Source organism: Arachis duranensis, chromosome 6 (assembly GCF_000817695.3).
Source record: "Arachis duranensis cultivar V14167 chromosome 6, aradu.V14167.gnm2.J7QH, whole genome shotgun sequence".
NCBI classification, from domain to species: Eukaryota; Viridiplantae; Streptophyta; class Magnoliopsida; order Fabales; family Fabaceae; genus Arachis; species Arachis duranensis.
Genome location: NC_029777.3, coordinates 19,338,087 through 19,350,357, shown reverse-complemented (window position 1 = coordinate 19,350,357; position 12,271 = coordinate 19,338,087).

The window sequence follows — 12,271 nt, the reverse complement described above, 5'->3', positions numbered from 1 at the left end:
GACAAAAATGCCCTGGCTTGGATCTGAGCTTGGTTTGTGGATTTCCGAACCTACGTGGCACTCCCATTCCCCCCAAAGCCATATCTGAGCCAACCATTCACCATCATCATCTTTTTCACCATCATCCCCATCCATCACTGTCTCTTCCCAGCCATCATAACCTCCATCACCATCACCTCAGCACCGCCACAGCCACCTCCCTTCACCACAACCTCCGGCGACAACCCACACCACCGCGCCCCTTTCTCTTCTTCTTCCCCTCTTTTCACCTCCGCTGAGCCCAGAAACCACAACGCCAGCTCCTCATCTCCACCAAACAGCCGCGATACCCAACCTTCTCCGCAGCGTCCTTATGATGTTCCAACCCGCCACCACTCCCCTGTCCGAACCCTACCCCCCCTAAAGCTCCCAGCAGCATCAGACAAGCCAAAATTTTCAAACAGCAGCATGAATCAAAACAGCAAAATTTTCAAATACCAGCATGAATCAAAACAAATCTAAATCCACTAACATGCATTTCTAACTAACCAAATTAAGCAAAATGAACTAAAAGCAATACAATGAAAGAAATAGAACTCAACAAATGAAAATGGGAACCTGAAAACCAGAGAATGAACAGGTGAATGGAAGATTATGGCTGAATTGGCTGGGGCAGAAGCGGCGGCCTGGTAGTGGCACTACTTCAATTGCAGCAGCGGAGAGTGAACGCAGCCATGAAACAGGGGAAAATGGAGGGGATGGAAGACACTCTGCATCCTGTTCTGGTCGTTCCATGGGAGAACGGGAAACGGGACTGGAATCGCGACGGTGCTAGGCTGGTTCGTGATGGTGAGACGGGATGACAGAGAAGGAAGAAGAAAGGGGGAAATGGGCTCATCGTCGGTGTCGCTGTGGCTCGTCGACGGCGCGGCGGTTCGGCCATTGAGAGAGAGGGAGGAGAAGGTGGCCGGTTCATTGGTGTGGCTGAGGAAGACAGAGAACACGCAAAGGAGAGAAAAGGGAAGAGGGTTGCGGTGGCTCGTAGAGGCCGACAGTAATGGTTGGCAGAGCTAAGGTTCGGACAGGAGAGTGGTAACATGTTGGAATGCCGTAAGGACGCTGCGGAGAAAGTTGGGTGTCGCGGCTGTTTGGTGGCAAACGAAAGGAGACCCAGGAATGGAGAAGGTGGCCGCTGCTGCTCTGGGCTTTGGTGGAGAGGAGGAGCTAGTCCTGTGGTTTCTGGGCTCAGCAGAGGTGAGAAGAGGGGAAGAAGAAGAGAAAGGGGCGCGGCGGTGTGGGTTGTCACCGGAGGTTGTGGTGAAGGGAGGTAGCTGTGGCGGTGCTGAGGTGATGGTGATGGAGGTTATGGAGGTTATGGTGATGGTGATGGTGAAGAAGATGAAGATGATGATGGTGAATGGTTGGCTCAGATTTGGGGGGGGGTTGGGAGTGCCACGTAGGTTTGGAAACCCACGAAACAAGCTCAGATCCAAGCCAGGGCACTTTTGTCACACGGACAGCATCTATCATGGGTACAAGATTAGTTTCGAGCTTTCATGGGTATAAATGTCAGCGTTTTCATCTCTCATGGGTACAAATGGTCATTTATAACAAAAATTTCTCATTCTAAGAATATATATTTAATGATAAGTATTTTTGTCTATTTTTAAAAAAATTTGAAGTCAATTTTGTCTGTAGCAAGAGTGGGAGATAGTTTTCTCAGTGTATTCGAGATATTCAAAGGAGGAGATTTAATTAGTAGTTATTTGTTTCATATTCTCTACCAATCTTTTTGTTTTTATAAATTGATAACCTTATGTTATATTTTGAATAGGTTTAACCTAAAAAAGAATCAAATTTTTTGTTCGATTGCACATAAATTAAAAGGGATGTGTCACACCGAATTGTGAGGTTGTTGTGATGTATGTGTTTTGCGTACGACAAATGCTTAGTTGCTGCAAGAAAGAATCTAGATTGGTTCGATATCTATTATCTGAGAGCAAAACATACTCATTTATTGTGACCACCAGTTCTTTTTATGCACCAAAGTCGACCATTAATGTGATGATGAAGAAGCAAAATTGTTTGATATATTTTTTTATGAGGAAATAAGAAAGAGAAAGTATGAGGAGACAATGTATTTAGTGTACAATAGGGGTTAAATTGAAATTAACATCAAATGATAATCAATTAATTAATTTTTAATAATTTCCAATTTGAAATTCAAAGTAAATAACGATTTGCAACAGTTACGTAAACCCTTAAAATGGCCTCCGTCTCCCCCATTTGTTGTGACTTCCTTCTCGTCCGGTCTCCTCCTCTCTCACTGGTGCTATGCCGCCACAGACACCAGCCGCCGTCGCCCATAGCTCCGGCTAACACCAACGTGCACATTGCGAACGCCTAGTAGCACCGTCGCGCAATTTGCGTCGTTTCCGTGGTCCGGCATCACCGCAGTTGTGCAACCCCTCACCTGCAGCCGGCAGGTTTTTCCCTCCTGAAGTTGTCATTCGCGAGATATAGAGGACACATAAGTGTGTCGTTTTCATATGTCCACCACCCCTTGCAAGATCGTAAATGGAGTGCAATTTGGTGGAACGGCTAAGTCATGTTCCATCTTCAGTCGATAACGACAATTCCGCACATGAAACTGACAACCTTCTCAACCATTGCGTCGTGGAGGGTGAGTAATCTAATAAGGAAAGTAATGTACGTTGAAGCATTGATAACGGATGGTTATTTTCATATGATTTTGATGATTATACTTAGTGCAAGTGGAGTGTTCTATTTTATATCAATTGGTTAACTAGATTTAAGATCATCATTCTTGATGCATCCAAGTTTGGGCTAGTAGTAAATATACATGTATGAAAATTTGCATACGTTAATGAATCACAATATATATTTGATGTTGGCTGAAACTATTTAGAGTTTGTATTCTCCTATATGTATGAATGTATTTATTTAATCAAATTTACCTTGCATGTATAAGCATAAGATTTGGCTACATTGGAGACCTTATTCCTTAATGAGCAATCATCAATTCTCCTATGCATGAGGCCTATTGCCTCGCTGAAAATTTATTAGTATAGTCTATTGAATAACAAATCTAACTAATGGTATTATTATTAAGACTATTTCTGAAAATATTTATTAAATAGACCAAAAGTTATCTATTCATAGTGTACTTAATTTTCGACATGCATGTTCTGAACTGAGTGCATGTTAGTTTTATAGACTACATGTTGATCTATGTGTTGTACAGTGTTATTGTGAAAAAGAAAAGTAGTAGATATAATACTTATATAGGTGAAATCAAATTATTAAATCAAATACTTTCATTAGGTGATATTTATGCATGTGCTTCCATGTGAAAATGGGTAGGATGATTGTTTTGGTTTATTTTTGTGTCGAATTATTTTGGCTACTTAGTGAAGGTTTATGTACATGATATTTAGTTCATCGCGTAATATTTAATTAGTTTATTTATTTGGCTTTGTGCGTTTATTTGCGATTGTAGGACATGTAAGTTTCGGATGTTACTCAGGTTAAAAGTGATGAGACGGATCTTGGTTACAAGGTTTGGACTGTAGTTAAATTTTGTTTTGTCATGAACTACATGTTTGAATTGAGCATTAATGGCATTGAGTAATGGTTGTTTTCAACTGATACGCAGTTACCGGATCATAGTTGCCTTGGCTAGTGATGCATGAAAACTTGTCTCTCAACAAATTTCCCTTCGGCAAGTATACCGAATTGTCGTCAAGTAAAACTCACAATAGAGTGAGGTCGAATCCCACAAGGATTGATTGGTCAAGCAACTTTAGTTAGAAGAATACACTAGTTGAGCTAAACAGAATTTAGATTGGGAACTTGCAGGAATTTAAATGACTGAAAAGTAAATAACAGAAATTAAAGTGCAGAATCTTAAATAGGGATTTGGAAAAATGAACATGAAAATAAATGGCAGAAAGTAAAGAGAATGGGTAAGATCAGAAATGGGAAAATCATTGGATTTAGGAGATGTTGCATTCTGCAGATCAAGTTCATTTTCATCTCTTCCTCAATCAATGCATTCTTTGATCTCCTTGGCAATCTTAAGTGATTGGATCCCAATTCCTTGGCAATCCAATCTCTCTAAGCTTGAACAATTGCCCAATTCCTTGATTTGATTGCTCATGGGAAGAGATGAAGTGTGGTCACTGATTATACCACATGTATTTCTAAATCAAAGTGTTGGGAGGATTACATGTCACTATATCCGCCCAGACCCCAATTTGGTCCAACATGAGAAAGCATTTCTAGCATGATCTCCTCATCCCTTTTCCAAGGCTCAATGGAGATCCAATTATGGAGAGTTTCTTTTCCAAGACAACTAACCAATTGAATTAAGATTGAAAGCTTTCAAGTAAGATCAAGAGAAAAGAAAGAAGAAGAAGAATGAAAACTATAATTGATCTATCAAATTACAACAGAGCTCCCTAACCCAATGAAAGGGGTTTAGTTGTTCATAGCTCTAGAAATGAAAAATGGCAGAAAAGAAGAATCCATGCTAAAAGTGTAGAAAAGTAAATCTACAGAGAGTAGTTCCCAAAAGTGCTAAGCTTCTCTATAGTTCAAAACTACTCCTATATATACTACTCCTCTTGATCTTCTAGTGAGTTCTTCAAGTCTTGGATGTGGGCTCTGGATCTTGAGTTGAAGTAGTTCTCATCTTTAGTGGGCCCAACTTACAGAGAAATATGAATTAGGCTTGGGCATTTAGTAAGATTTAACGTTGAGTGCCATTGTGGGTTCGGGAACGTTAGTGGAATTCACTTTTTCCACTGACGTTCCACCTTCATGTATCCACGTTAAATCCAACGTTAGTGGTCTTAACGTGATCACTAACGTTGCCTTCTCAATTTTTTGCCAACGTTATTGGGACTCACTTTTCCCAATAACGTTGGCTTATACCCCTTCGCGAACGTTAATGGGAATCACTTTTCCCATTAATGTTGTTTAGTGCCCTTTGTTCCTACGTTAGAGTTCACGTTAGTGTAGCTAACGTGACTCTTAACGTGGGTGTATCTCACATTTGAGAGCGTTAGTGACACTAACCTTTGTCACTAACGCTCTAAATGCCCAAATTCTCTACGTTAGAACTCACGTTAACGTGGCTCTTAACGTAATAGTGATGCCATCTTCCAACGTTAGTGACAAAAGTGAGTGTCACTAACGTTGACTCTTTGATCTCAACTCCACGTTAACTTTCACGTTAATGGTCTTAACGTGAAAGTTAACGTAGGCAATGCTAGTTGGTCCAACGTTAGTGACAAAAGTGAGTGTCACTAACATTGGCTTTTGTTTTCCTCTTCCACGTTAGAGTTCATGTTAACTAAGTTAACGTGACTCTTAATGTGGATCATTGCCAAGTTCTCCAACGTTAGTGGTGTTCACTTTTACCACTAACGTTGAAGGAAAACATTATTGGTGTTCACGTTTTCTCTTAACATTGGAGTTCCCTTTTTCTTCTATGTTAACTACCACGTTAACTTAGTTAACGTGGCAAGTAACGTGAGCTATGGATGGCTTCACAGGCGTTATTGGTGATCACTTTTCTCATTAACGTTGCAAGCTTTTTACCATTCCACGTGAGTGTTCACGTTAACTAGGTTAACGTGAATACTAACGTGGTTCTTCCTTGCTTCCTTTGCCCTGAAATCAAGCAATTAAAGTGCATCAAAGCTCTAGCCAAAGTCATGAGATTATGCATCATCAATTTATCATGCAATTCTAGCAAAATTCTCATGAAATCATGCAAAGTTTACAATAGTTGCTTGAATCAAGGTGTAAGTGTAATTTCATCCAAAACTTGCCTTATTCACTAAGAAAATGCATGAAACTACCCTAAAACAGTAAAGAAAAGGTCAGTAAAACTGGCCTAGATGCCCTGGCATCAGCTAGGACGAAATACCAAGAGTTGGGATGCAGTTTACACAGTTACAATTGGCTCAGGAATTTTATGCGAGCTACGCAAAGAAAGTCGGTTTTGTAACTAAGATACGGACGACAACATGTGACAAGATGACAAAGGAATCCATTAACCAAGTTATTCACTACAATCGGGACGGTTTTCGCAGGTCTTATGTCAAAGTACCTATACGGAAGAACACGATTTTAGCCGTGGGGTGCAAGGCAAGGATATATGCAAAGTTTGATAAGGAGAAACAAGATTGGGTTTTGTTGAAGGTTGAGGTGAGGCACTCGCACCCATGTTCAACGAAAAAGGCAGTGCACTACCATGAGTATAGGGAGCTAACCACGCATGCAAAATGGATGATTGAGGATAATGATGAGGCTAGGATTCGATCCAACAAGACATTCCTAGTATTAACTAATGAGACTGGGGGGGCGTCGAACCTGGGATTCTCAGAAAAGGATGTAAGGAACTACATTCCCTCAAGACTCTAATCCACCAATGTGAATGCAAATGTTAAGGGGATGTTGAATTACTTCATGCAAATGAAAGACATCAATCCGAATTTCTTCTATGCGGTGAATATGGACGAGGAGTGTAAGTTTAGGAGTGCAGTTTGGGTGGATGCAAGGTGCAGGGCGTCATATAAATATTATGGAGACGTGGTGTCTTTTGATAGCACATACAATACAAACAATTATAATGTAGTTATGTTGGACTTTTTAATTTTTTTTTTGTATGGTCATAATTGGATTTTCTTGTATGTAGTTATTGTGTGTTTAGGCATGGATTACTGTTTGCATCGTTTGTTGGTGTCAACCACCCTGGTAAGTCGACCTTGCTCAGCTGTGCTCTGCTAGGGAATGAAGAAACTCCAAGTTATGAGTGGATTTTTAGCCAATAGGTGAAGTGCTTGGAAAATGCTCCACATGGAATTATTACCTATCAATGCATATCCATGTATGGTGTAATTATGAAGGTCTTACAATATACACACTACTGATGGTGCATCTGGCACATTTTAAAGAAGATACCGCATAAGCATGGAGGCTATTATCAGTACAGAGAGTTGAATGCTGATCTGACTAACATTGTGTGAAATTCTTGGACAGAAGAGTCATTTGAGGATAATTAGTTTGAATTCATAGATGAGTACAACTTACATAACAACACATGGCTGTCAGGTTTGTTACTATAATGTTATATGATGCGCTGTAATTTATAAGTTTTTAGTGCTTGGAGTTATTTGTTTTACAATAATGTGTTTAGTATAAGATTTATATGCTAAGAATGCTTTGTTTTCTGTAGACCTTTACGACGATCAACGTATGTGGGTTCTCATATTTTTCAAGGGTGAATTTTGGGCTGCTATGAGGAGTATGCAAAGGAGTGAGAGTATGCATGTATTCTATGACATATTCTTACACAGCAGGACTAGCTTTGTCCTGTTTGTACACAAGTATGACAATGTGCTTCGAATCATGTAGTAGAGAAAATTAGAGGATGATGCAGCAGACTCGAGGGGGGTTATCCCAAGTGCAACGAGTTCACCTTTGGAGAGACAATTTCAACAGGAGTATATTAGCAACATATTTAGGATGTGCAATTTCAGTTTGTAAAGAAGGCTAATTGTAGAGTTTCTGTTGTTGCTAAGGAGGGGGACTCAGTATGCATGAAGGTGGAGTAGGAAAAACTAGGCAATGATTTCACTTTTTGTGTTACATACGACGTACACTTTGACCGTTCAATGCATCAGGCTCGTTGTGAGTACAATCTATTCGAGAGTAATCACAATGTGAGTCGGTCAGATGAGAGTCATAACATATTCAGAGGATTATGTGCACACTTCCTCAACGTTGCTCAGGAATTCGTTAATGAGGACGAGGAAACAGTCATGCTACATGCTGCTCTGGAAGAAACAAGGGTCAAGCTGATTGATTATTGTGCCAAGAAGCGGTCCAAGACCGTCATGGATGCCCACGCTAGCATCGGCAAATAGAGTTCGAGTGTGGTGAGTCTAGACGACATTCAAGGCCCGTCAAAGTCACCACAAAGGGTCGGCCAAAGAGTATTAGGCTTGGCACTGACTTGGAGACGTCCTTCCGGAAATCTGTGCGGAGGCAGAAGAAGAATGTCGCCCCGGTATATATTTATGTTAATTTAAGCTTGCACGATTACTTGGTATATTACTATGCAGGTATTGAATTATTGTTATATTTCTGTGTGGTTTTGCAGTGTGTTCATTCGGAGGCCTCTGGAGTGTAGAGTTGGGTGCTCCTGTTGGTCAGAATGAGTCCCAACGATTTGGTGGTTTTATGTATTTGTTAAGCTCCTTCAGCAGTAGTTAGTTCCTGTTGGACATGGGTTCAATCCAACGCAAGGTGATAATTTATGACCCTCTATTCCTTGCCATCGTTCGGAGGTAAGTATGAAGACCACCTAAACGGAAAAAATCAGTCAAAAATAGTTGTAATAGCATGACATATCACATTTTTCAACAATTCAAAAACATAAAGAATACCTGGATGCCAGTGAAAACAAGAAAACCTCAAACCCAGAGGACCTCAGCGAGGGAAACCGCCGGAATATCCAACTCTGTAGCAAGTGGAGAGGACCCACCAAGTTGGTAACATTTCTATTCACAACCCGACACATGCATCGATACAACCATGCCAAAGCGGCCGACCCCCAGCTGTAGCTCCCCATGTCATCAAGATTCGCCAAAAATCGCAACCACCGTATATGTACCCGGTTCGCACTCTTTTCCCCAAATAACTGAGTGGATAACATCATGATGTAGGCATGTGCATAAATGCGAATAGTGTCCTCGGTCGCATCCACTGGTAACACCCTAAACCTCTCATGGAACCATGTAAAGTGGACTGTCATCTGCTTGACCTTATTTGGTGGTGGCATCTCACCGAATAGATCCTGAAACCACTCCCAAGTTGGGTGGCCACCCTCCATGAATTTCTCAGACTCACCAAGGCAACCACTCATGTCCTTCCCATTGACAAGCAACCCAAGCTGAAATGCCACATCTTGCAATGTCACTGTGCACTCTCTGAAAGGCATATGAAAGGTGTGGTCTTAGGGCATTATCTTCCAATGAACGCACTGACCAAGGGCTCGTCCAACTAGACTAGTGGCTGTTTAACCTGGTCAAGTGGTACAATCCAGTCCTCTCTAAATACGGTATGATCCTGTCATGAATGGGAATATTTTGTTGCCGTCTCACACTATAGATACACCTAGTTGGCTGCACACAACATGAAAGATATACACAAAACAATTAAATTCTACTATCTACAACAAATCCATTATACCCTCACCAAACAAGGAAACAAATTAAACAATTAAGTAATGAAACTATTAACCTATTAGTTAATCGTCAAATTAAATTGTGAATAACATTTTTTCTGGACTAATACAAAAATAGGTTTCACACTTAGATTAACATTTCCGATCCCCAAAATCGGTTGCTTTTAAATAAGCCTTTCACGAAAATTGATTTATCGCAAAAAAGTCTATAAAAAAATTTCTTATAAAAGTTAACATTCAGAAATTAACAGAACAAAATTTGCGATTCAAACCGATTCCTATGTGCAACCCCACTACATTCTACATCCTAACATGCAAGGCCTAATTCCAAATTATAAGGGTTAAACTATAAATTCTAGTTCCTCTACCTTACATACCATTATTCTAATTAATAAATGCTAATGCTAACAAAAAATAAAATATAACTGACCTCGTCAGCAATGGCACCGGCAATATGAGCAACACCGTTCAGTCGATACAAGTTCCGTTCTTCTGCCATGATATCCAGCTAGAGGTCGCATTCGGATACCTCGGACCCGCTCTCAAGTTGCTCTGACATCTCTCTTGAATTTTCTCTCTCTAACCAAACCCAACATCCACTCCAAATGAGGAACCCATGGCTGCCTTCCACAGTTTATATAGGCACTCACACTCAACATAAATCGCTACTGTCTCCAGTGGTTTACGCTCGCATCCCCATACACATAAACCGCTACTGCTAGTAGCAGTTTATGCACAAGCCCCCTTCAACAGAACCCGCTACTGCCTCTAGCGATTTCTGTATTGTACTCCAATGTAATCCGTGGCTGCCTGTAGCGGATTACGTATCTCTGTAAATCGCTATTACCAATAGCAGTTTCTATAGAGATATGAAAAAATATATTTATGTCTTTTTCTTTATAAAGTTGCAATTGTGTAATTTTGGATGCCAAACAATTTAATGATGTAAATTGCCGTAATTTAAATTAATATATTTTATGATTCAATTAATGTATATATATATATGTATGTATTGATGTATATTTTTAATTTTTTGATATATATAGCATTAACTTCAAACTATAAATGTATTTCTACTTAACTTTTATGTTTATATATTTTTTCTCTCATTATTGTGCTTAACCCATGTCTTTTTTGCGGTCGAATGCATAAAGCATGATTTTAAATTCCGTTAGTTGTTATCTATTACTTGTATAATGGGCGTGGCTCATTAAGCCAGGTGTCACTCTCACATTAATTTGGAATAAAATAATGAAGAAGTAGTAAGCTAAAGGTAAAGGTTGTTCTCTCTGTCTCTGCGCTGCACCTTCTCTCTCGCTTCTAAGTTTTTCAGTCTCTCTCTTTCTTCCTTTCTTCATCGTGTCAGTGTTTCAATCTCTCTATGGATCTCCTTCTTCCCAGTAAAAGCCAACAGAACCGTCTGCTTCAAAACCATCACCAATCCCTACGACCCCCACCTAAAACACTAACCCTAGCAACTGGAATTCGTTGTTTGAAAGCACAGAGGAGGAGGACGTGATGGAGGCAGCAGAGCTCTCCGAAATCCTCAACCCACAAAGACACAACAGGCGAGATTGACTATAATAGAGCGGAGGACAGCTCGAGACTTCTACTTCTGAGGCACTGACTCTCCCTCCCAAATGCAGCAGTGTCGAAATGATCACACCAAGAGGGCGATGAGGAGTCAAAGAGGCGAGGTGGAGTATAAAGGGTGCAGGAAGGCTCGACGGGAACGGAGTTCTTCCTCTGATGCGGTGAGTGTGACCTCTGGCCGATGTATTCTCTCTCTCCGTGGCCGACTTCCTCTTAAGGGTTTTTAAGTTGGTTTACCTCTCTATCATCTCTGATTCCCCATTCCATTCCCCCTTTTCCATTCTCACTCTCAGGCACACAACACATCCAAAGCCCAAACCCAACCTGCAAAATTCTAGGGTTTGTGTTTGCTGCCTAGATTTTTCCTGTCATCTCACATTTGATTAAACCGGTGATTTGTTCTGCTTTTGTTTATAGTTTGTGGTATAGGTTTTGTATGTGAATGTCTTTTGTTACCTTACATTGCAGCCTTGGTGTGGATTTAGGAAATTGCTTTCAGTTACTGGATAAATAGAACAAAAAATTTGTTTAAAACCTAGGGATAATAAGGCTTTTTGGGATGCTATGAGATTCTATGACAGTTTTAAACTTTTAATTTCTATATTGACAGTGGATCTCCCCGAGAGGACAAAGATCAGATTCATAATTCTGCTCCTGAAATTTGTGATGTATTTGGGGATTTCGACGATGATGAAGAGGAGGATGGATATGCAGTTCATCATGACATTGAACATGACTCAAATGTGAGTGCCTGCTACCAATAACTGATATATTTAGTTTGTCTTTGTGTTGCTTGAAATTTTACAAATGAATAATCAAAGTAATCTCCTGCCTCAGAGATCCCCTATTAAAGAAGAGGGCTATGAAAAAGGCCTGAGGCCAGAGGATATACTTGCAGATGAAGATCATATGTATGGGTTAGAAGAGGAAAATTATGAGATGAAAACTAAAGAGAAACCACTTGGGCCACCATTGGAGTTAGAGGTTCCGCTACAACCACCTCCAGCTCTTCCAGAAAAGGTGGTTTATATATTAATTTAAATTTAACTTTGACTTTGGGTGGCTGGATAAGAGTTCTTATTCTTCTTTTGGCATATGATGCCTTTATGATTTTTGGTGCAATATTTAAGGTGCCAAAGTGAAAAGTATACAGTTTAAAATGATAGAAGTAGTTGTATTCTTAAAAGAGTTCCTTCATGATCACTTTCTGGTGACATATTTAGGCAAAAGGCATCTTATATGAGGGGCTTTTTAACATCAAACTATCTCATATCTGATAACGGTGGGATGATGGATGCAATTTATGAAGCTATGTCATTTTAGATGATCTTATGTAAATAATGAAATGGTTTCCATAGATGCATTGAATTTTTGTAAAAAGATGTTGAATTTCAATGTTAAACTCCTTTCTCTTTGTCA